The sequence below is a fragment of the Bos javanicus genome, chromosome 23 (genome assembly GCF_032452875.1).
Source record: "Bos javanicus breed banteng chromosome 23, ARS-OSU_banteng_1.0, whole genome shotgun sequence".
Taxonomy (NCBI): domain Eukaryota; kingdom Metazoa; phylum Chordata; class Mammalia; order Artiodactyla; family Bovidae; genus Bos; species Bos javanicus.
The window spans coordinates 37,064,353-37,089,539 of NC_083890.1; the positions used below are offsets into that span (position 1 = coordinate 37,064,353).

The window sequence follows — 25,187 nt, forward strand, 5'->3', positions numbered from 1 at the left end:
AATTTTCCAAATTGCTAAACATGAAGAAAAAAATGTTGGAAATAAAAACAAATAAAACCTCAGTGGCCTGAGGGACAATACAAAGTGATCTAGCATAGTGTAAGTGGAGATGAAGAAGGAGAGGAGAGAGGAGAGGGGAAAAAGTAAGCATTAGTAGATGAGAATTTTCCAAAATTGATGGAAGACATGAAGAAAATCATAAGTAGGCATATCATAGTCCAAGTAGTAAAAATCAAAGATAAATTGTAAAGCATTTAGAGGAAAAGAAAGAGATATTGTACATCAAGGAACAAAGATAAGAATTATGAATGACTATTACTCACAGAAAACAACAAAAGTCAGAAAACAATTGAATGATATGGATATGTATAAAACACAGAGACAAAACTGTCAACCTAGAATTCTACAGCCAGTGAAAATATCCTTCAATAAATGAGGTTTAAATAAATTTCTGGATAAAAGAAAGCTAAGAGAATGCATTACTAGCAGATCCTCACCTCAAGAAATGCTAAAGGACATTCTTCAGACTGAAGAGAAATGATAACAGATGGAACTTTAATTATACAAAGAGAAATCAATAACGCTCTTAGTAAATATGTGGATACATTTTTAAAAACCTGCCTTTCTTATTTTTTAAAATTTATTTAAAGCAAAATTGACCATTTAAATTAACTATAGTAACATTTTGGAAGGAAGGGCGGCGGTGAGGAGATACCCCTCATCCAAGGTAAGGAGCAATGGCTGCGCTTTGCTGGAGCAGCCATGAAGAGATACCCCATGCCCAAGGTAAGATAAACCCAAATAAGATGGTAGGTGTTGCAAGAGGGCATCAGAGGGCAAACACACTGAAACCATACTCACAGAAAACTAGTCAATCTAATCACACTAGGACCACAGCCTTGTCTAACTCAATGAAACTAAGCCATGCCCGTAGGGCAACCCAAGACAGGCGGGTCATGGTGGAGAGATTTGACAGAATGTGGTCCACTGGAGAAGGGAATGGCAAACCACTTCAGTATTCTTGCCTTGAGAACCCCATGAACAGTATGAAAAGGCAAAATGATAGGATACTGAAAGACAAACTCCCCAGGTCAGTAGGTGCCCAATATGCTACTGGAGATCAGTGGAGAAATAACTCCAGAAAGAATGAAGGGATGGAGCCAAAGCAAAAACAATATCCAGCTGTGGATGTGACTGGTGATAGAAGCAAGGTCCGATGCTGTAAAGAGCAATATTGCATAGGAACCTGGAATGTCAGGTCCATGAATCAAGGCAAATTGGAAGTGGTCAAACAAGAGATGGCAAGAGTGAATGTCGACATTCTAGGAATCAGCGAACTGAAATGGACTGGAATGGGTGAATTTAACTCAGATGACCATTATATCTACTACTGCGGGCAGGAATCCCTCAGAAGAAATGGAGTGGCCATCACGGTCAACAAAAGAGTCCGAAATGCAGTACTTGGATGCAATCTCAAAAATGACAGAATGATCTCTGTTCATTTCCAAGGCAAACCATTCAATATCACAGTAATCCAAGTCTGCCCCAACCAGTAACGCTGAAGAAGCTGAAGTTGAATGGTTCTATGAAGACCTACAAGACCTTTTAGAACTAACATCTGAAAAAGATGTCCTTTTCATTATAGGGGACTGGAATGCAAAAGTAGGAAGTCAAGAAACACCTGGAGTAACAGGAAAATTTGGCCTTGGAATACGGAATGAAGCAGGGCAAAGACTAATAGAGTTTTGCCAAGAAAATGCACTGGTCATAACAAACACCCTCTTCCAACAACACAAGAGAAGACTCTATACATGGACATCACCAGATGGTCAACACCGAAATCAGATTGATTATATTCTTTGCAGCCAAAGATGGAGAAGCTCTATACAGTCAGCAAAAACAAGACCAGGAGCTGACTGTGGCTCAGACCATGAACTCCTTATTGCCAAATTCAGACTTAAGTTGAAGAAAGTAGGGAAAACCACTAGACCATTCAGGTATGACCTAAATCAAATCCCTTATGACTATACAGTGGAAGTGAGAAATAGATTTAAGGGACTAGATCTGATAGAGTGCCTGATGAACTATGGAATGAGGTTCATGACATTGTACAGGAGACAGGGATCAAGACCATTCCCATAGAAAAGAAATGCAAAAAAGCAAAATGGCTGTCTGGGGAGGCCTTACAAATAGCTGTGAAAAGAAGAGAAGCGAAAAGCAAAGGAGAAAAGGAAAGATATAAACGTCTGAATGCAGAGTTCCAAAGAATAGCAAGAAGAGATAAGAAAGCCTTCTTCAGTGATCAATGCAAAGAAAGAGAGGAAAACAACAGAATGGGAAAGACTAGGGATCTCTTCAAGAAAATCAGAGATACCAAAGGAACATTTCATGCAAAGATGAGCTCGATAAAGGACAGAAATGGTATGGACCTAACAGAAGCAGATGATATTAAGAAGAGATGGCAAGAATACACAGAAGAACTATACAAAAAAGATCTTCACGACCCAGATAATTACGATGGTGTGATCACTGACCTAGAGCCAGACATCCTGGAATGTGAAGTCAAGTGGGCCTTAGAAAGCATCACTATGAACAAAGCTAGTGGAGGTGATGGAATTCCAGTTGAGCTACTCCAAATCCTGAAAGATGATGCTGTGAAAGTGCTGCACTCAATATGCCAGCAAATTTGGAAAACTCAGCAGTGGCCACAGGACTGGAAAAGGTCAGTTTTCATTCCAATCCCAAAGAAAGGCAATGCCAAAGAATGCTCAAACTGCCACACAATTGCACTCATCTCACACGCTAGTAAAGTGATGCTCAAAATTCTCCAAGCCAGGCTTCAGCAATATGTGAACCGTGAACTTCCTGATGTTCAAGCTGGTTTTAGAAAAGGCAGAGGAACCAGAGATCAAATTGCCAACATCCGCTGGATCATGGAAAAAGCAAGAGAGTTCCAGAAAAACATCTATTTCTGCTTTATTGACTATGCCAAAGCCTTTGACTGTGTGGATCACAATAAACTGTGGAAAATTCTGAAAGAGATGGGAATACCAGACCACCTGACCTGCCTCCTGAAAAATCTGTATGCAGGTCAGGAAGCAACAGTTAGAACTGGACATGGAACAACAGACTGGTTCCAAATAGGAAAAGGAGTTCGTCAAGGCTGTATATTGTCACGCTGTTTATTTAACTTATATGCAGAGTACATCATGAGAAACGCTGGGCTGGAAGAAGCATAAGCTGGAATCAAGATTGCCAGGAGAAATATCAATAACCTCAGATATGCAGATGATACCACCCTTATGGCAGAAAGTGAAGAGGAACTCAAAAGCCTCTTGATGAAAGTGAAAGTGGAGAGTGAAAAAGTTGGCTTAAAGCTCAACATTTAGAAAACGAAGATCATGGCATCCGGTCCCATCACTTCATGGGAAATAGATGGGGAAACAGTGGAAACAGTGTCAGACTTTATTTTTCTGGGCTCCAAAATCACTACAGATGGTGACTGCAGCCATGAAATTAAAAGACGCTTACTCCTTGGGAGGAAAGTTATGACCAACCTAGATAGCATATTCAAAAGCAGAGACATTACTTTGGCAACAAAGGTTCGTCTAGTCAAGGCTATGGTTTTTCCTGTGGTCATGTTATGGATGTGAGAGTTGGACTGTGAAGAAGGGTGAGGGCCGAAGAATTGATGCTTTTGAACTGTGGTGTTGGAGAAGACTCTTGAGAGTCCCTTGGACTGCAAGGAGATCCAACCAGTCCATTCTGAAGATCAGCCCTGGGATTTCTTTGGAAGGAATGATGCTGAAGCTGAAACTCCAGTACTTTGGCCACCTCATGCAAAGAGTTGACTCATTGGAAAAGACTCTGATGCTGGGAGGGATTGGGGGCAGGAGGAGAAGGGGACGACAGAGGATGAGATGGCTGGATGGCATCACTGACTCTATGGACATGAGTCTGAGTGAACTCCGGGAGTTGGTGATGGACAGGGAGGCCTGGTGTGCTGCGATTCATGGAGTCGTGAAGAGTCGGACATGACTGAGCGACTGATCTGATCTGATCTGAACATTTTGGTGTGGATTTTACAACATAAATAGAAGCAAAATATATGATAATTCATAAAGAATGGAGTAGTAGCATATGGAATTATACTACTGCAAGATTCTCATATTTTACATGAAGTAGTACAATATTACTTTAAGTGGACTATGACAAACTAAGAATGTATAATAAACTCCCTAGGGCAATAGTTTTTAAAACAAATACAAAGAGGAATACCTAAAAAGTCAACTGACATTCAACAAATGTTGCATCACAATCGGATGTGTGTGCATTAGTGGCTCAGTCATGTCCAACTTTTGCAACCCATGGACTATTGCCTGCCAGGTTCCTCTGTCCGTGGAATTCTCCAGGCAAGAATATTGGAGTGGGTTGCCATTTCCTTCTCCAGGGCATCTTCCCAATCCAGGGAGTGAACCTGGGTCTCCCCATTGTGGGCAGATTCTTTTACTGTCTGAGACACCAGAGAAGCCCCACAACTGGATATCCATATGCAAAAAGTAAACTTCTATCAATACAAAAATTAACTCAAAGTGGATCACAGATCTAAATATAAAACCCAAACTTTAAACTTTATAGAAGAACACATAGGAGAAAGTCTCTGTGACCTTGGGTAAGGCAAAGATTTCTTAGATACAACAACAAAAGCAAGATCCATAAAAGAACAAATTGATAAATTACATTTAATCAGAAATAGAAACTCCTGCCATTTATGATAAGAAAATGAAGAGGATGAAAATACCAAATACAAATAAGGGTAAATATTTGCAAATCATCTCTGATAAAAAAATTTGGATCCAGAAAATATAAAGAATTCTCAAAATTCAATAGTAAGAAAACAACAACCCAGTTTTTTTTTAATGGTCAAAAGATTTGAATACATATTTGGCCAAAGAAAATAAGCAGATTTTAAAAAAATGTTCAATCTCAGTCATTAAGGAAATGCAAATTAAAGTCACAGTGAGATGCCATAGCATCTATTAGAATGTCTAAAATTATATCAGTGTGGATGAATATGTGGAGTACCTGAACATTCCTACACAGAGAATGGGGATATAAAATAATGCAACCATGGGAAAACAGCTTGACAGTTTCTTAAAATGTTAAACCTAAGCCTATCATAGGATTCAGCCATTCTCCTACCAGAGATTAACTCAAGAGAACAGAAAGCATGTGCCAAAACTAAGACTTGCACTCAAATGATTATAGAAATTTTATCTTTAATAGCCCCAAACTGAACACAGTCCCAATGTTCATAAGTACATGAATGGATACAAATGGAATACTTCCCTGTAATAGAAAGTAATGAATTGACACACTCAAATATAAGGAGGTCTTCCCTTGTGGCTCAGCTGGTAAAGAGTCTGCCTGTAATGGGGGAGACCTGGGTTTGATCCCTGGGTTGGGAAGATCCCCTGGAGAAGGGAAAGGCTACCCTCTCCAGTATTCTGGCCTGGAGAATTCCATGGACTGTATAGTCCATGGAGTCCCAAAGAGTTGGACACAACTGAGTGATTTTCACTTCTAAGTATAAGGGTGAACCAAAATTCATTATGCTACTGGAAGAAGCCGGACAAAAAAAGAGTAGACAGAGCATGATTCCATTTTTATACAATTCTAAAAAATGCAAACTAATCTATAGTAACAGAAAGCATATCTGTAGTTACTACAAAGGGATTAAAAAAAATGGGGAGGAGAAGAGATGGGGAAAAAGATTACAGAAGGAGCACTGAAGAAATATGTCAAGAGTGATGGATATGTTTATTATCTTGGTTATGGGAATGGTTTTGCAGGTGTATACATATGACAAAACCTATAAAATTGTACACTTTAAATATGTACCGTTTATTATGTCAACTATGCCTTAAAAAAGCTATTTTTGAAAAGTCAATAGAGGAAACAGAATACTAAAAAATATTTTACTAACTCCAAAAAGTAGGAAAAGAGAAGCAAAAATTTCTACTAATCAAAATATACCATTAAGAAAATGCAAAGGGAAGTCACAAGAGAAAAATCATATATACATATATATATATATATAAAATTATATATCAAGGGACTTGAATCCAAAATACATAAATCCACTACAAATCAACATTTTTAAAAAGGAAACTTATTTTCAAATGGGCAAAATGCTTAGATACTTCACCAAAAGTATATTAGTATGATAAAAAGAAAACATGGAGTGCTCAATTTTCCTAGTCAACAAAGAAATGCAAATTAAAACCACAATGAGAAGCCACTCATTCCACTAAAAAATAATAGTTAAAAAGACTAACAACCATCAAATGCGGGCAAGAATGTGCAGTGATTAGCACTCTCATACCATTGTTGGGTATATAAAATTGTACAATCCCTATACAAAAAGTTTCTTGGCTTCTTATAAAATTAAAAATGTACCTCCCCAAGACTCAGCAATTCCATTCTAAGTATTTAACTCAAGAAAATTAAAACACGTATCTACCAAAAGACATGCACAAAAATGTTCACTGCAACTTTATTCATAATCCCAAGCTTACCCTAAAGTCCATTAGAAAGAGAATGGATAAGGAAATTATAGTATATTCATATGATTGAAAATTACTAAGCAATCTAAAGAGGAAAATGGAAACATGTAACAACATCGGTAAATCTTCAACCCTTTTTGTCATGCTAAAGAAGTCAGACGCACAAAAGAATATGTATACCATATGATTTCATTTACATGGCGTTTAAGAACAGGCAAAAATAATCTACTGTGACAGAACAGGATTTGCTTCTTGAGAGGGACTGACGGCAGCATGGCACAAGCAAGGTCTCTAGAGTGATGAAAATGTACATCTACACTGGGATGTTTGTTTACACAGGTGTGTAGGTCTGTCAAAAATCACTGGACTTATACTTATTTACTATGTATTTTACTCTCTGTAAATTTACTCTCTAAATCAAAACTAAAACTCAAGAAAATCAATGATTTATGAATTCAAAATCTGAGTAGAAATTTATCCTGAGCATCACACAAAAGGAGGTGATCTAAAATATAAAATAAATATTGCAAATGCAGCCTAATATTATCATGTTAAATAAGGATGCTGGGTATATGGGGTGTCTGTGTTTTCCTGTATGCATAAAATATTTCAAATTAATTAAAAATTATGATGAAGTTAAAATGTGTCTCCAATCTTAGTTGTATCTTTACAGTCAGACATGGGTCAGAAATCAACAAATAATGTCATTGTTTTAAAAGATCCCATGAAAAAGAAATGCAAGGTTATTGACCCATGATTTCTTTCCTTCTTTTTGAGCTTCTAAACACACTTTTTATTGCCATAGTCTGGAATGCATGTGAACAACCAAAGGTTGCCAGACATTTGAAGAAGATTTGATCAAAACATAAGACCAAAAAATTCTCTGAAAAAACAGGAAATGCATAGAACAGAAAATATTAACATTAATATCCTTATTTAAAATATGTTGTATTCATGAAAGAACAGCATATTATGTTCATCATTTTATGGAAACAAAATACCTTGACAGAAGAGTGTAGAAATCATGAGTGGTGTGTCAATAAATTATCACAAGGTGAACATAAATGGGACCCATGATTTCTGAATGAAGTCAATATTCTATTGCCACTTAACAGTATGATATATAGCCTTCGTCTCAAACCAAGATGTCAGTTTCCTAATTGTTAGATTTGTCACAGTATTGTAAATCCTACAAGCCAATTATTTCATCAGATGAATTGGGAGCATAATTTCTGCACTATGTTTTGTTCCAATTTTGCTCTTGAAATCTGGGCATCTGACTGTTCCACTCAACTGAAAAACCAGAGCCAAGCTCTTTGGGCAATTTACTCTTGCATTTTAAATGCAAAGAGCTTTCTTAGTGAATTGATCCTATTGTTTACAATGTCATTCAATTGTCACCACTGAATTTCACTCAACTTGATTTACTAGAGAGGCCAGATTCTTCAAAAATTTCATTTTCATACATGTCTCACATGGAGGTGACATTTGAGAGAATCAACTGCGTCATTAGTTTTCTTACTTCATTATTACGCTAATTAGTGTCCACTGAGTTCTCAGAGGGTGGGTGGTAAGTCAGTCTAGTCATATCTGATTCCATCAACCAATTTCTTGTGCTTTATATTAAACACAGACTCTACTGTAGGTAGGAGGTGAACACAAAACTATAAATGACACAGCCCAGGACTTTCCAATGAGAAAAAGACCTGATGTTCACACAAATAACTATAATGCCTGAACAGGAAAAATGCCAGAAGAGATGCAAGGAAAGGGTTTAGGAATTCAAAGGAGGGAAAACTTGCGGTAGGAGAGAGTGGATTATAAGGAAAGAGTTCTTAATGGTAAGGATGTTTTTAAAAGCTTTTTAATGGTGAGGATGTCAGAAGCTGGGCAGAGGGAAGGAGGGAGGGTGTTTGGGGGGGCATTTATAGAGACGCACAGATACATCCAGCGGGGACCCTGAAGTGTAAAGATTCAGACTGGAATGAGGTTGAAGCAGTAAATAAAAAGGGGCCAACATGGGGGGCAATGTTTTTGGCTGCAAGTAGCTGAAAGGCTGACCCTGATTTAAACTATGAAATAGTATCATATCAGTATCACAGGATGTCCAGAAGCAGGGCAGACTGGAGAGTTAGTAGTTGCTTCAGCAGCTGGGGGTTGCCATTAAGGACCTAGATTCTCTCTGCTCTTCCATCCTTGGGGCTGGCTTACTTTCAGGAAACCCAGTCACATGCAGCATCCAAAGACAGACTTCACTTCTTTCTAAGCCTCTCTCAAGACCAAGAAAAGTTCCAGAGGCCTCTGACACACTTCTCACATCTCATTGGCCAGAACTGTGTAATTAGCACATTTCTAAACCAATCATTGACAACAGGATTTGGATTATTGTTAGACCAATCAGAGCCTTCCTTTTACTCTGAGATGCATTTCCAAGTAGAGTATAAATGGAGATCTGAGAAAAATATGGGTTATCTTAGGATACCTGCAAAGTCACTACATTCGTGTCTGACTCTGTGCGGCCCTATGGACTCTAGCGCACCAGGCTCCTCTGTCCATGGGATTCTCCAGGAAAGAATACTGGAGCGGGTTGCCAGGATAAAGGAAGGAGGAAAAGAAATGAGTGCCAAATGCAAACCACTAACATCCACTGTGGGGACCAGCACCTGTCACATCCCTCTATGAAGGGGCACAGGTCTGCTGTAGACTGTAGGTCAACACCCATGGATCTGGATAATGCAGAACTTGCACAAGGGCTAGGCTGAGATAGCTGGACTTAATTCCACAGATACGAAGAGACTTATATATGTTGAGCAGGGAAATAATATAATCAGAATATGATATTTAGAGACTTACAAGAAAGAAGAAAGTGGAGAAAACCACTAGACCATTCAGGTATGACCTAATTAAATCCCTTATGACTATACAGTGGAAGTGAGAAATAGATTTAAGGGACTAGATCTGATAGACAGAGTGCCTGATTAACTATGGACAAAGGTTCGTGACTTTGTACAGGAGAAAGGAATCAAGACCAACCCCCAAAAAAGAAATGCAAAAAAGCAAAATGGCTGTCTGGGGAGGCCTTACAAATAGCTGTGAAAAGAAGAGAAGCTAAAGGCAAGGACAAAAGGAAAGATATACCCATTTGAATGCAGAGTTCCAAAGAATAGCAAGGAGAGATAAGAAAGCCTTCCTCAGCGATCAACACAAAGAAACAGAGGAAAACAATACAATGAGAAAGACTAGAGATCTCTTCAAGAAAATTAGAGATGCCAAGGGAACATTTCATGCAAAGATGGGCTCGATAAAGGACAGAAATGGTATGGACCTAACAGAAACAGAAGATATTAAGAAGAGGTGGCAAGAATACACAGAAGAACTATACAAAAAGATCTTCACGACCTAGATAACCATGATGGTGTGATCACTGACCTAGAGCCAGACATCCTGGAATGTGAAGTCAAGTGGGCCTTAGAAAGCATCACTACGAACAAAGCTAGTGGAGGTGATGGAATTCTAGTAGAGCTATTTCAAATCCTGAAAGATGATGCTGTGAAAGTGCTGCACTCAATATGCCAGCAAATTTGGAAAACTCAGCAGTGGCCACAGGACTGGAAAAGGTCAGTTTTCATTCCAATCCCAAAGAAAGGCAATGCCAAAGAATGCTCAAACTACCACACAATTGCACTCATCTCACATGCTAGTAAAGTAATGCTCAAAATTCTCCAAGCCAGGCTTCAGCAATACTTGAACCATGAATTTCCAGATGTTCAAGCTGGTTTTAGAAAAGGCGGAGGAACCAGAGATCAAATTGCCAACATCCGCTGGTTCATGGAAAAAGCAAGAGAGTTCCAGAAAAACATCTATTTCTGCTTTATTGACTATGCCAAAGCCTTTGACTGTGTGGATCACAATAAACTGTGGAAAATTCTGAAAGAGATGGGAATACCAGACCACCTGACCTACCTCTTGAGAAATCTGTATGCAGGTCAGGAAGCAACAGTTAGAACTGGACATGAACAACAGACTGGTTCCAAATAGGAAAAGGAGTACGTCAAGGCTGTATATTGTCACCCTGCTTATTTAACTTCTATGCAGAGTACATCATGAGAAATGCTGGGCTGGAAGAAACACAAGCTGGAATCAAGATTGCCGGGAGAAATATCAATAACCTCAGATATGCAGATGACACCACCCTTACGGCAGAAAGTGAAGAGGAACTAAAAAGCCTCTTGATGAAAGTGAAAGAGGAGAGTGAAAAAGTTGGCTTAAAGCTCAACATTTACAAAACGAAGATCATGATATCCGGTCCCATCACTTCATGGCAAATAGATGGGGAAACAGTGGAAACAGTGGCTGACTTTATTTTTCTGGGCTCCAAAATCATTGCAGATGTTGATTGCAGCCATGAAATTAAAAGACGCTTACTCCTTGGGAGGAAAGTTATGACCAACCTAGATAGCATATTCAAAAGCAGAGACATTACTTTGTCAACAGAGGTCTGTCTAGTCAAGGCTATGGTTTTTCCAGTAGTCATGTATGGATGTGAGAGTTGAACTGTGAAGAAAGCTGAGCACCGAAGAATTGATGCTTTTGAACTGTGGTGTTGGAGAAGACTCTTGAGAGTCTCTTAGACTGCAAGAAGATCCAAGCAGTCCATCCTAAAGGAGATCAGTCCTAGGTGTTCATTGGAAGGACTGATGTTGAAGCTGAAACTCCAATACTTTGGCCACCTGATGTGGAGAGCTAACTCATTTGAAAAGACCCCGATGCTGGGGAAGATTGAGGGCAGGAGGAGAAGGGGAGAACAGAGGATAAGATGGTTGGATGACATCACCAACTCAATGGACATGAGTTTGGGTGAACTCCGGGAGTTGGTGATGGACAGGGAGGCCAGGCATGTTGCAGTTCATGGGGTTGCAAAGAGTCAGAAACGACTGAGTGACAATTGAACTGACAAGACAGAGGTTGTGAAAGTAGAGAAAATGCCTGTGTACCTGAAAGTACCATGACTATTTGTAAAAAAAAAAAGTAAAATTTTCACTAGCAAATCTCAATGTGAAATTTTTGTTTTTAGTGGCACCCCTTCCTCAATATTTCTGCCTGGCATTTGGCCAATGCAACCTTACACGTTAAGCTTTCCTATCATATGAGGCAAAGCGTAGGGGCAGATAGGATGGAACAGAGGTACATAACCAGTAAGCCCATGCTGCTCCAACTGTCACCCCTTAAAAGCAATAAAAATCCCCTGTCTGCGCCTCTGGCATAGATTCTGGTTTTGAGATTCTGCTTTTATCTAATTTATGGTGTATTTAGTTCCCTGAGTTGAGTTTCCATCTCCCTGTGTATTTTCAGAGCTCAATTATTCCAACTCTATTCATTCCACTTCCAATTGCCCCTTGTTAAGACCTTGCTAATTAAGGTCTTCTATTGCTATTTCTTTTAAGACTCTTGCTATTATGACCTTCCCAGGGATGTCCTGTGATTCTTCCATGTAACTTATAAGGTCTCCCTCTCCTCATTTTCATCTGAGGTTTTCAATATGCCATCCAGCCAACTTTGTCCAAATACACAATATTCTTGCTCCTATAAACCAGAGCGAGTGAGATTATTTAAATGTATTTTAATTTTTCAATCAAATCTCTGAACTCACTTTGCGAAGTCAATACTTGTATCTCTTACCACCAGACTTTTAAAGGGTGCAGAATATCACAGGATTAAATTTGGAGCTTAAGTCTCTAAAGATGCTCAAGTGTTGACAGTCAGGCTTCAGGGAATAATGTTTTGAAATCATCTCTGAGGTGGTGAGTCACTGTGTCAAAAGAACATTTTGAGCATACCTGACTGTCTTATTTTTCAGTCAGAGGTTTGTCAGTTACATCCCTTACATCCTGAGCCTCCTGAGAGAGGTCCCTTCTCCCTACCTTTTTCTGTGGTGGCTCCTTGCCCTGAGCCAACTGGGCATCACCAGTGGTGGCCTCTCTAAGTGGGGGAAGGGGCAGGGAGGGAAAGTCAATGCCAGGTCTAGGAGGAGCCCTTTTACTCCCTTTTACCTCTTTTCCATGACCCTTAAGCAATCCCATAGACACTTCAAGCTTGTCAGCAACACAAGGAAATGGCTTGTGGTGTTTCCTAGGGGACAAATTCTGGGGGACTGGGAATGACTCATGGTCATGGAATGGGCTTCCCTGTGGCTTAGATGGTAAAGAATCTGCCTGCAATTCAGAAGACCCAAGTTTGAGCCCTGGGTCAGGAAGATTCCCCTGGAGGAGAAAATGGCTCCCCACTCCAGTATTCTTGCCTGGGAAATCCCATGGACAGAGGAGCTGGTGGCCTACAGTCCATGGAGTTGCAAAGAGGTGGACATGACTCAGGGACTAACACACACAGACACACACACAGGTCATGGAAAGGGAAACAGAATAGCCAACATTGAGGTCAATGAAATAGAAGCTTAACTAGGGAACAGGGAGCCTTTTCCTGATCAAGGTCTGACTTCAGGGTTTGCAAACCTAGGACAACCCTCCATATGGTCTCCTCTCAAATTCCTCATCAGTCTCTGCCCAGGCAGCAGATGCAGTGATTCATCCTGCAGGAGGAGGTGCCACTCCGTGCCACTGCCCTATGGGCAATGCATTCCTACCAGCCTGTACCAGAGCTGGGAACAGACTCCCCCAGTGGAAGATGCTACGTGGGGAAGGTGGGTTTTCTGCACTCCTGAGACTGGACTGTCTTGAAGTTTAGAAGTGGAAATGCAGAGTCAAACCCACTGTCCCCAAACTCGTAACACGTTAGTTTCAGAGCTTGGACCAGAACCCAGTCTCCCAAACCAGAGCTCCTTTACGACGACTCCATCATGAGTGAACTGGGTTTTTCAGAATGAGTCTGAGGGCCTGAACAGTTCTGCTTACATAATTTATATGAGAGGAAAAAGCATGTGGAATTTCTAACGATCAATTCTGCTAACACTATTAACAGGGGACATCCCAAACTGGACCTTCAGCTTTCTGTGTCAGTCCTTTCCTCTAAATGCCTCTAGCATGTCTTCCTAGTATTGAACAAACATCGGTTCTGCCTAGGTCATGGATTTTGTCAATATGAACTGAAAATGTGCTGGCTTTTTTTTTTTTTAATCATCACTCACAGCTTTCCTAATTAACCTGCTGATAGAATCAGCAGCACAGGTCACTGCTCATTGTTTGCCCTCCAGCCACTGCAGAGTCAAGATGCTCTTTGAGAAGTCCAGAACCCTTGCCTGAGGTTGTTTTGTTTTCCAGAAAGAAAGGGGGACAAGAAACCCAAACCCTCACAACCACAGTGAATTTGACTTAATTGCTTAAACTTCCTTCTGATTGTTTTGCCCCGAGTAACAGCCCTTCCTTAACTAATAACTTTAATTATAGCAACCGCTAGTTATAAAAGTACACCTCTTCTCTTGACTTGGTCTGTTCCTGCAAAACTTCTAATTATGAAACCAAGGATCAGCAAGTCACCGTCCTGGGTTTTCATTAGATGGGATTAGGATCCAGCAATTACACACATCGCATATTTCATGCTCAGTACATCGGGCTGTCGTGGCTGAAGTCAACCCGCTGGGCTTTGTCTCTCACGTCTTCCTGACACAAGCAATGAGTACAAAGCAAAAACAGGATTCTGGTTCCCAAAGAACTCATCTTCAGAAAATAACGAAGTTGAGGCTATTGTGTATCCTCTTTAAGGTGAATGTAGATTTCCTGATGAAACCCAAATTCTTCATTTCATCTCAAAAAGTTTACTAGGATAGTACAGTTACTGTTAAAAAAAATAAAAAAGCTGTTTAAATTTAAGGCACAGAAAAACCCAGTATGACCTTCTTCTCTGCCTCTGTACCCACAACATTTTCATCTGATTATGAAGAAAATAAAATGTTCCTGTACTTCAGACTATTGTGTCAGTATTCTTGTTACGGGAAGCTTAAAGACCATGTTGAACTCAGTCACAGTGAGAAATTACTTAAATGATCTATTTTAGCTGTGTTATTGCCAGGTAAGGATCATCTCGTGTTTGATGACACATACTCAGTGGTTGATTGTGCAAGAAATGGTGATGTTCTTCTAGAATGTTTTGCCTCCTTACACATCAGTCCAGCTTGCTTTCCCCACACTGTCTTGAAAAAACTGCCCTTTCTCTTTGAAAATTACTCAGCAGTCTCAGAGACCCTCCCACTTGCTGGCTCTTCTGTGATGCTGTGGGGGGGACATTTTCACCCCCAGCCTCGCCCCCACCCCCAGGCAGTCCGTGGTTGGCCCTCACTTTCATAAGTTGGGAGAAGCAGCAAGGGCAGCTCTCAACATGTGGCCACCGTATGCAGAGAGCTGATCGCTGGGTGGGTGGTGTGCACGAACTATCCTTTCTGTCGTGATGATGGACACCCTCCTTCCCACACGCCACAAGAATTTCCTATAGCCTCAGCTGAAAAACTGGATCCTAACAAAATGATTTCTAAACAGGGACTGTATCTGCTTAATGGGATGCTGACTACAAAAGTTTCACTCCCGAGTTTTCTCCAGGTCCCTCCTTTTGTGTTTCCTCTTCTCTTACTGTTGTCCATTGTTTATAGAGATATATAATGTTAAATAGGTGTCTGGTCAATTAGAATTGCTTTTAAAAAAATGACAGTAGGCAGTTATTTGAAATTTGTAAGCCACTTCTCTGTCCTAGAGACGGCAAGTCCTCTTGGGGGTGTCCCTGGCTTTGGGGAGAATTGTTTTAATGCAAAGTAAATAGGTATCAACAAACCAGTGTCTGGTACATTGGAGTAGACTAACTAAGGGCTTCTGGCGGGAAAAGACACCAAGGGTCCCCAAAGGGGGTCTCAGCATGATGGCAGAGAGTGAGCCTGGAATCATAAGCCCAGCTCCACAAGAACAGTGTGACGGAGAGGTGGTTCCAGTGTAGGAGGGACAGTGTGGGTGTGATGGGAAACAGCCAAGCAAGGAAATGTAAACCAAGAGCTATGGACCTTGAGAGAGTGATTATCATCCTCTCGGCGCGGAGACCTGAGACAGCAATGGCATCGTCACAGGAGAGCCTGGAGCACTGAGCTGTGACCATGTGGGTCCTCAGGAAGGCAGTGATGGAGCAAAAGCAGCCACGAGGTGGGCTACCTCGTGTATAGGGCAGGTCTGTCTCCAAGAGATGTTTATTCCCACAACTCAGGAGTCTGGATAACTTAGAGACATTGGATATCCCATCAATCTCTGGAGGCCCAAGCTAGACCTAACTTAAAAATCAAAAGGACGTGGCTTCATATGTATCCAAGGTGGGACTCTAATTATTTTGGCTAATTTAGAACGAAACAAGTTCAAGGACATGAACTTGGGTGAACTCCAGGAGATGGTGAGGGGGAGGGAGGCCTGACGTGCTGCAGTTCATGGGACCACAAAGAGTTGGACATGACTTAGCAACTGAACAGCAACAAGAACCAAAAAAAAAAAAAAAAAAGACTACAGAAATCAATCAGTTCTCATTTTGCAGAGAAGATGTAATCAAGTCCAGAGTAATTTACAAAGCAAGTAATGGGTAGAGTTTCTATGGAAGACATAGATGTGACTGCCAGCCCAGTGTCTTTTCCATTGTCAAAATGCATTTCTAAATTCAATATTATTTGCTGTAAATACTCTGAGATTTAGGAGGGTGCAAACTTCAGCTCCTACTTTGAAATTTTGAGACTAAGCCTGAATTTTCCAGTTTCATGCTTTGGGAATATATGTTATCAGCTTTCCTCTAGTAACTAGGGGAGCCTAGAGATTTCTTAGTAGGGTAATTATGGAGACAAAACTCTTATTTTTGACCCCAATCCCAGATCTCTCCTGAGCTCCTGTCCTTTATATGCAGCCACCAATACAAAATCTCCATCTAGATGATCAACATGGTTACAGCTTAGAGAGTCATCTCAGTCTCCACCCAACCAGCCCTGGTGCCCCCCAAACAAAATCCTGTTCCTCCTCCCAGGGTCTCTGTTTGAGGAAGGGCACCCCAGTCTTCTCCTCAGCCATACAGTCCTACAGACTCCAGCTCCTAAAAAATTATTTTCTACCCTCTTTTCCATTCCCGCTGTGATGACAGTACTACATGATCTTGCCATCTTTTGCCTGTACTAAAATAATTTCCTAATTGGCCTCTTGGTTTTTCATCTTATTCTAGATCTTCTTCCTCACTGTCCTCTGAGTGATTTTTGAAAATATAAATCGGATCATGTTATTCTTTCAGTGGTTCCATGGGCCATTAAGGTAAGCTCCAAACCCCTTTGCATGCACTGAGCGGCTTTCATCATTTTATTTCATCCAGGTCTTACATCATACCGTCCATCAGGCATCCCCCAAACACTACGTTCCAGCCGTTTCAAGCGTTCAGAGTTATTCTGACTAGTCAGCAACTTTTCATGCCTTCTTCTTTCATCATGAGTTCCCCCTACCCTGCCAGTTCGAAATGTTCGTCTGTCTTTTCTCCGGGTGACCACTTACATCCTTGAAGACTCAATTCGAATACCACCTTGTCTACAAAGCTTGTCCTAACCTCTTGGTGTGCATGCACGCTGAGTTGTTTTAGTCGTGTCTGACTCTTTGTGACACCATGGACTGTAGCCCACCAGGCTCCTCTGGCCATGGAATTCTCTAGAGAATTCCAAGAATAGTGACATGAGTTGCCATTCCCTCCTCCAGGAGATCTTCCTGACCCAGGGATCAAACCCACGTCTCTTGCCTGCAGGCGGATTCTTTACTGCTGAGCCACCAGGGAAGCTCCAACCTTTCAATTCCACGGGGTAAAGATGAACATACAATTTTTCATGTCCTGACTGAATCCTTTTCCAATTTCTATCCAAGCACCTCTAACATGGTAGAGTCAAAATCTGTTCCATGTCTGTCTCTCCTCCATGATGTTAGGGACAACTTGACGGTAAAAAGCATGTCTTATTTGTCTTTTATCTTTGATTTTCTAGCAGCAAGCACGATGCCTGGGATATAGTAGACCTTTGATAAATGTTTACAGAAGGAGGGTAGGAGAGAGGGAGAAAGGGAAGGAAGGAGGAGAGGGAGGGGGGAAATTAGATGTGGTCACAAACTATTATAGTTTCACTTTTATTATTTCCAGAAAGAAAGGCATGTGATAAAACTTTGACCATTATTTCTATAAAACACTGCAACTAATTACCCGAGATAGTTCAGGAACTTAATTAGTACTGTTAACAAAAGTATTTATTCATTTGCATACTGTACGATACTGCAAAGAACTGACTCATTTGAAAAGATCCTGATGCTGGGAAAGATTGAGGGTGAGAGGAGAAGGGGGTAACAAAGGATGAGATGGTTGGATGGCATCACTGACTCAACGGACATAAGTTTGAGTAAACTCCGGGAGCTGGTGACGGACAGGGAGGCCTGGCGTGCTGCAGTCCATGGGGTCGCAAAGAGTCGGACATGACTGAGCGACTGAACTGAACTGAGCTGATACTGCGCAATGTAGCCATCACTGAGATTTTAAAAAGTCCACCTTAGTGACCATAGCAGATACTATTTTTCTATTTAGATGCCCTGCCTGTGTTTGGAGAATGCCCCCGCATATAGGCCTTTTGGGGAGGCAGAGCCCTTGATCCTCTGAAGTAGCTGCAGAGGTGGGTACCACGATCCCAGCAGCCCTGCCAGCCAAGGCACAGACTTAAATGTGCACAGGGCTCGCCAATTCTAAGTCCCCATAAGGAAGAGAAGTTGATGATAGTACGATGTGGGGACACAGGGTAACCCTTTTCTAGTGGAGGCAGTGGTATCAGAGCCATCTGAGTTCAGGGCCAGCAGCCATGTGGACCACAGACTGGCGGTGACAGCAGTGTCCCCACTGGCCTGTTCTGCAGAGGGATGTTAGCCAAAAATCTGATGTATCGCCTCCTTCTGATTCTGCCCAGTTGCTGAGCCTGGTCCTTCAGCTGTCCTACAGGTTCTCTGAGCCAACGAATCCTTTCAATAAATTCTTTGGCTGCTTACGGTCCTTTCTGTTCCAACTAACAAACCCCCAAAGATCCAGAAGTCCGTGGTGATTCATAAGTGCTCCTGGCTTCAGCGATCAGGGTCTACTAGTGTGCATGATTTATGTGAGTCTGGTTGGTAAAATACTCAGCCACTGGTGAATCAATGTTTAGTTCAATCCACATTATTACAGGGATTTTTTTTTTTTTTTTTTTAGACAGATTAGTTTCCAGAAAAGCATCATTGGGGCAAGTTTTCTTCCCCAAAATCACACTCCCATGTGTTAGTACAATGCCTGGCACATAATAGGTATTTGATAAATACTTGCTGAAGGAACTAATGAATGACTCTTTAAATCCAGGAGAGTGTTACCTAATTTTACTACATCAAATTGGTATTAAGATAAAATCCTACCAAAAGAAACCAGATGGTCTTTAAAAATTCTCTTCCTGTGTATGATTTAATGATGAACACACTCAAGAATGATGCTTGTAGATATTTTATCAGTCAGTTCAATTCAACAAATATTTATTTATCTTTATTGATCATTTCTTAGAACTATTCTAGATGTTCATGCTTGGGTTATGGCTCCTCCACTTGCTGTCTGGGACCTTTGGCCAAGCTTAATCTCTATGACCCTCAGTTTCCTCATCAATAAAATGGAGATAATAATCCTTCCTCAAAGGGTTGTTACTGCAATCAAAATGTAACCAATGCCCATTTCTTTTGTTTTTATTATTCCTTTTTCTACTCTCAGTATCCTCTTAAAATTTCAGTCCAAAACCCTCATGAACACTCTCTCTGTTCCACTGAGTCACTATGGATACAAAGGTAAACAAAGCCTGCTCCTACTCTCAAAGAGTTCACTGTGTAGTCAAGGAGATGAACGGGCCAAAGGAAACCAGTAAATGTGGAGAGGACAGCCATGGAAGCAAATACAGGGACTGACTGTGAAGGAGGGAAGTTAAGGAGGAAAAAATGGCAAATATGGAAGCATTCCTGGAGATGTCCTTGAGTGAAGTCTCCAAAACGAAAAAAGAAAGGGATGGATCTCCAAGAAAAATGAACTCCATGTGCAAAGGCAAACACGAAACATGGCATCTCAGTATTTCTGAAAGGCAAAGTTCAAGACAGATCTGGAAGGAAGCCAAGTTTGCAGGTGGAGATGGACGACTGTTTATGTTAATAAAGGGCCATGGGACTCTGGGTAGTAAAAGGCTCCTAGGGGACTGTATGGGCTTCCCTGGTAGCGCAGCTGGTAAAGAATCCGCCTGCAATGCAGGAGACCCCGGTTCAATTTCTGGGTCGGGAAGATCCCCTGCAGAAGGCATAGGCTACCCCACTCCAGTATTCGTGGGTTTCCCTGGTGGCTCAGATGGTAAAGAATCTGCCTGCAATGCAGGAGACCTGGGTTTGATCCCTAGGTTGGGAAGATCCCCTGGAGAAGGGCATGACAACACACTCCAGTATTCTTGCCTGGAGAATCTCAGTGGACAGAGGAGCCTGGCGGGCTACAGTCCGTGGGGTCGCAAAGAGTCAGATATGACTGAGCGACTAAACACAGCACCACACAGGGGGCTGTAAATGAATGGGTATCTTCAAAACCTCAGTCTGGCAATGGTATGGAGGGTGAATACTGAAAGGCAGAAGCCTGAGCAAGGGGAACCACAGGAGGAAATTACCGCCCTAGTCCAGGTGAATGGCTATGTCGGTGCACTGAAGAAATGGTGTTAGAAACAGGAACGGAGGAAGGAGGTCAACAAGGTTTAAGAAAGCAGTAAACATGTTACTGGAAGGCCTATTCATCTACTTAGGGTTCACTTTTGTTTTATTTCTATTTCCTAGGCATTGTCATGGTGCAAAGGGGTTTAACTGAAGAGGATGATGGTTGCCTGGCATATACATTCCCCACCCGCTATGTTCAAATAGGAAGATCTAAAGAGCCTCTTGAGGAAAGTGAAAGAGGAGAGTGAAAAAGTTGGCTTAAAGATCAACATTCAGAAAACAAAGATCATGGCATCTGGTCCCATCACTTCATGGGAAATAGATGGGGAAACAGTGGCTGACTTTATTTTGGGGGGCTCCAAAATCACTACAGATGGTGACTGCAGCCATGAAATTAAAAGATGCTTACTCCTTGGAAGGAAAGTTATGACCAACCTAGATAGCATATTAAAAAGCAGAGACATTACTTTGTCAACAAAGGTCTGTCTAGTCAAGGCTATGGTTTTTCCAGCGGTCATTGAGAGTTGGACTATAAAGAAAGCTGAGTATTGAAGAATTGATGCTTTTGAACTGTGGTGTTGGAGAAGACTCTTGAGAGTCCCTTGGACTGCAAGGAGATCCAACCAGTCCATCCTAAAGGAAATCAGTCCTGAATATTCATTGGAAGGACTGATGCTGAAGCTGAAACTCCAATAATTTGGCCACCTGTTACGAAGAGCTGACTCATTTGAAAAGACCCTGATGCTCGGAAAGATTAAGGGCAGGAGGAGAAGGGGATGACAGAGGATGAGATGGTTGGATGGCATCACCGACTCAATGGACATGGGTTTGGGTGGACTCCGGGAGTTGGTGATGGACAGGGAGGCCTGGCGTGCTACAGTTCATGGGGTCGCAAAGAGTCAGACACGACTGAGCGACTGAACTGAACTGATAGCCCCTCAGACACTGCCCAGCACCAGGTTTTGAGTTTGGTTCCAAACCATCGATATGCAAAGAGCACACAAAAATGGAAAAGTTTCTAATATTTTCCATGTCAGAAGATACTTTCGATGTGGTATAGATTTTTCATTTCTCTGGAATTCCTTGTAAAATATTTTACATATTTTAGACAACCCTATTGAAATGTTCAAATGGATCTTTAGCTCAGATTTCTTTTATTTTCACTGATAGCCTCTATATATTCAAATCAGATAGGACAACATGGTAGAAGGAACTATATTCAATATCCTATAGTAAAGTAAAGTAAATGTCGCTCAGTCGTGTCTGACTCTTTGCGACGCCATGGACTGTAGCGTACCAGGTTCCTCTGTCCATGGGATTTTCCAGGCAAGAATACTGGAGTGGGTTGCCATTTCCTTCTCCAGGGGATCTTCCCAACCCAGGGATTGAACCCAGGTCTCCCACGTTGTAGGCAGACACTTTATCATCTGAGCCACCAGGGAAGTCACCACAATAAGCCATAATAGAAAATAATATGGAAAAGCATATGTGTGTATGTGTGTGTGTGTGTGTGTGTGTGTGTGTGTGTGTGTATACATATAACTGAGTCCCTTTGCTGTGCAGAAATTAAGACATTATTGTCAATCAACTCTACTTCAATAAAATAAGATTTTAAAAAATCAAAAAGGAAAATAAAAGGCAAAAGGCTCTTAGGGTAAACACATGATAACATTAGCCAAGAATGTCAAGAATAGCTGCCCTGTTCTGTCAAACAGAAATGAGGCCAGACAGTTATTTCACTGGTTTTACATTCCTCCCCCTGCCCCCCAACAAATCTAATCTCACCCTGGTGTTCCCAGTCTAGGCCAGCAGGAAGACAGGCTAAATGTGGAGGGCAGAGATGCAGATAGACTGGCTCTGTGCCCAGGAGGCCAGGTCAGGATGAAAATCAATATTTCAATAGCTCAGGATTAGGAAACACACATATCAAATCTTGTCCATTAAGGACACAAACATTAAAACCACAGACATCCTGTACCTCACACAGACTGATAGGGATGAAGCGTTTGACTCATCGCAGAAATGTACCCATTATTCTTGTACTTTTCCAACTCGTACAACTTGTATAAAAAACTTCTCAGAATGAGACTGAGGCTGCTCAGAAGACTGCCATGAATAAGCTCTTAAGGACCCTGATAAGCAGCTTTTTGGGGGTGAAGGGAAGGCAGAGCAGGGCTCTTAAATGTGGTTGTGTTATCTGGAAAATAAAAGTCATACTGTAGAGTACAGGGAATCCTGCTCAGTGTTATGTGGCAGCCTGGATGGGAGGGGAGTTGGGGGCAGAATATGTATGGCTGAGTCCCTTTGCTGTCCACCTGAAACTGTCACAACATTGTTAATCAACTCTACCCCAATACAAAATAAAAAATTTAAAAGAAAAGTCACAGAAATCTGAGAGAGAATATGGCTTGGATAGGGAGCAGCCTTTGCTCAGATCTGAACACACCTCCCCGGGTTCCCCCGCCCTGTCCCTCTCATCCAAACCTTTGGAAAATCCAGGCAACTCAAAGTGAGTCCCAGTCAGTTGGTACCTTTCCCTTTTGTATCAAAGGAAAAGCGCTGAAAGCACAGTTATGATTCATATCAGCTCACACACTGGGATGTGCATCTGCAGGTCTAACTGGGGGGGATTTCACTTGGACCTTTTTTTCCCCTCAAAAATGATGAATGAAAGCAACTGTATTTCGAAAAGGGGTTTTCCTCTAGGACAGATTATGCCGCTGGTGGCCTAGGGCACACTCAGCCACGTGGTGTTGGTTTTCCGGGGCACGCCTCACTTGACCACTTCCAGGTGTCTGGGAAAAGAGAAGAAATCTCAAGAAAGGGTGGGGAGGGGGCGGCGGGTAAGTGCAGAGTCTCAAAGATCTAATTGCAACTTTGACAAGCAGATCAAAGGAGTCTCTCCTTGGTCTTTGATCTCTTGATAACCGCGTTTAGCACCCTCCCCTGGCTGTGCCTGGGGCAGGCAGCCCTCCTTCCTAACTCCCTCAGCTCTTTCAGCTTTAAATAATTCAACTGCTAAGCACTTTCAAAGGTGGGTGGAAATAAGCAAATGCTTTAAGATCCAACTCATGTGTTAGATTGACTGAAGTCCTGTTTACCATTCTAATACCAAATTGGAAAATCAACACCATCGAATCCTAACAAGGAAAGTTGTGGCTTCTGATCCCTCACGTGACTTAAAGTTGTACAGTGAGTGCACATACAGGGGGCAGTGGCCACACCTTCACCTCCAGAGGGGCCTGGAGTCGGGGCGGGGGGCGGGAAGGCAAGAGGTAGCTTCCAATTCTTTTGCTAAAGCTAACAAAGGGGAGACTCTCCACCTGCAGCTGCCCTCCCCTCCTCCCACACCACCCAGTACATCTCCCAGTGCAGAGTTTTCTTATCAGGTTGTACCCAGAAGGTTCTGCTCAGAGATGGCCTGAGCTTGGGGAAAGCCTTGTCATGGAACTTACTTCTACCTTAAAGGTGAGTCGGGGTTGCCAGGTTGAGCAAAGAAAAATACAGCCAGCCACTTCAATGTGAATTTCAGGTGAAAGATGAGTAATTGTTGAGCATGTATCCCAAATGTTCCATGGGATGCACTGAAAGTGAAAGTTGCTCAGTCATGTCCAACTCTTTGTGACCCCATGGACTGTGTAGTCCATGGAATTCCCTAGGCCAGAGTACTGGAGTGGATAGCCTATCCCTTCTCCAGTGGATCTTCTCCATCAAGGAATCGAATCGGGATCTCCTGCATTGCAGGCAGATTCTTTACCAACTGAGCTATCAGGGAAGCCCTGGGATGCACTGGTACTACCTAAAAAGTTATTTGTCATTTATCTAAAATTCATGTTTAACTGGGTGCCCCCTATTTTACCGGGCAACCTGCCAGGGTTTCTCTGTCACCAATTCTTGTTGGAATGCCATGGGGTCGCCTGTCTTCAGGTTGTAGCACAGAGTGATTCGGCCTTATCTTTCCTTTTCCTTGTGAATCTGGCCAAGGACAGGGCTTTTTACCAGGTGGTGGGGGACAGAAGTGGGGAGCATCTGCTGAGTACCCGAGCTCCGTCATGTCCCAGCTGATTCTCACAACACACCTACAGGGTGGGGACTGGTTCCCCTTTCACATTAAGAAAAAAAAAATGTTTTTTGAAATATAGCTGAACTCTTTTTCAAAAAACTTACGTGATGTTGTAAACCAACCGTACTTTGAAATATAATTGGTTTATGATATCATGTAAGTTTCAGGTGTACAGTACAGCAATTCAATTAGTTCACATACATACAGACACACACACATATATATTCTTTTTCAGATTCTTTTCCCTTATAGATTATTACCTAGTATTTGATGGGATTAAGACCCATGAAAGTCAAGGAGCTGGCCAGCTTCCCAGGGTTGGGGGCAGGATTCTCATCCACATATCCCTGACTTCAAAGCCACAATCTGCCCACTACATGACACTGTGTCCTTCCATCTCCCCCAGGGGGTACAACAGACCCTGAGGCTAATGAACTTGTTTCAATACAAACAGGTCTTTTGCATTCCCTATATATCTTTTTATGTTCATCAAATGTTCTAGAATTTATTTTCTAGAACTCTCTGCTCTGCCATTAGGAACTGAGGGATGTGGGAAAGCCAGACTAAGACAAGACAGGAGATCTGAAGCAGGATGGGGGTCTTACATACTTAATGGAATAGAGTCCCCAGTGGTCTTCCCCACACCAGTGGGTCTGTGCAAACTCACTAATCTGCACTAACTTCAAGCTAGGAAACCAGAGTACTGCATAAGCCTGACTTCCTTATTCCCTGCAGCAGTGGTTCTCAAATTTAAGTGTGCTTAAATCAGATCACCTGGAGGGCTTGTTAAAATACAGATTGCTGGGTTCACCCCAGGTCTGGGATGGGGCCTGA

General features: G+C 41.9%; 1 long non-coding RNA gene across 2 annotated transcripts in view; it reads left to right on the top strand.

Moving 5' to 3' along the window:
* Nucleotides 1-22,516, top strand: part of LOC133236620 (uncharacterized) — a 145,230-nt gene extending 122,714 nt beyond the window's left edge. For both annotated transcript variants that reach the window (XR_009732947.1, XR_009732946.1), the window contains 2 exons: nt 16,749-16,834; nt 20,411-22,516. This is a non-coding gene — a long non-coding RNA (uncharacterized LOC133236620). The remainder of the gene's footprint in view (nt 1-16,748; nt 16,835-20,410) is intronic.
* The last annotated feature ends 2,671 nt before the right edge of the window (nt 22,517-25,187 follow it).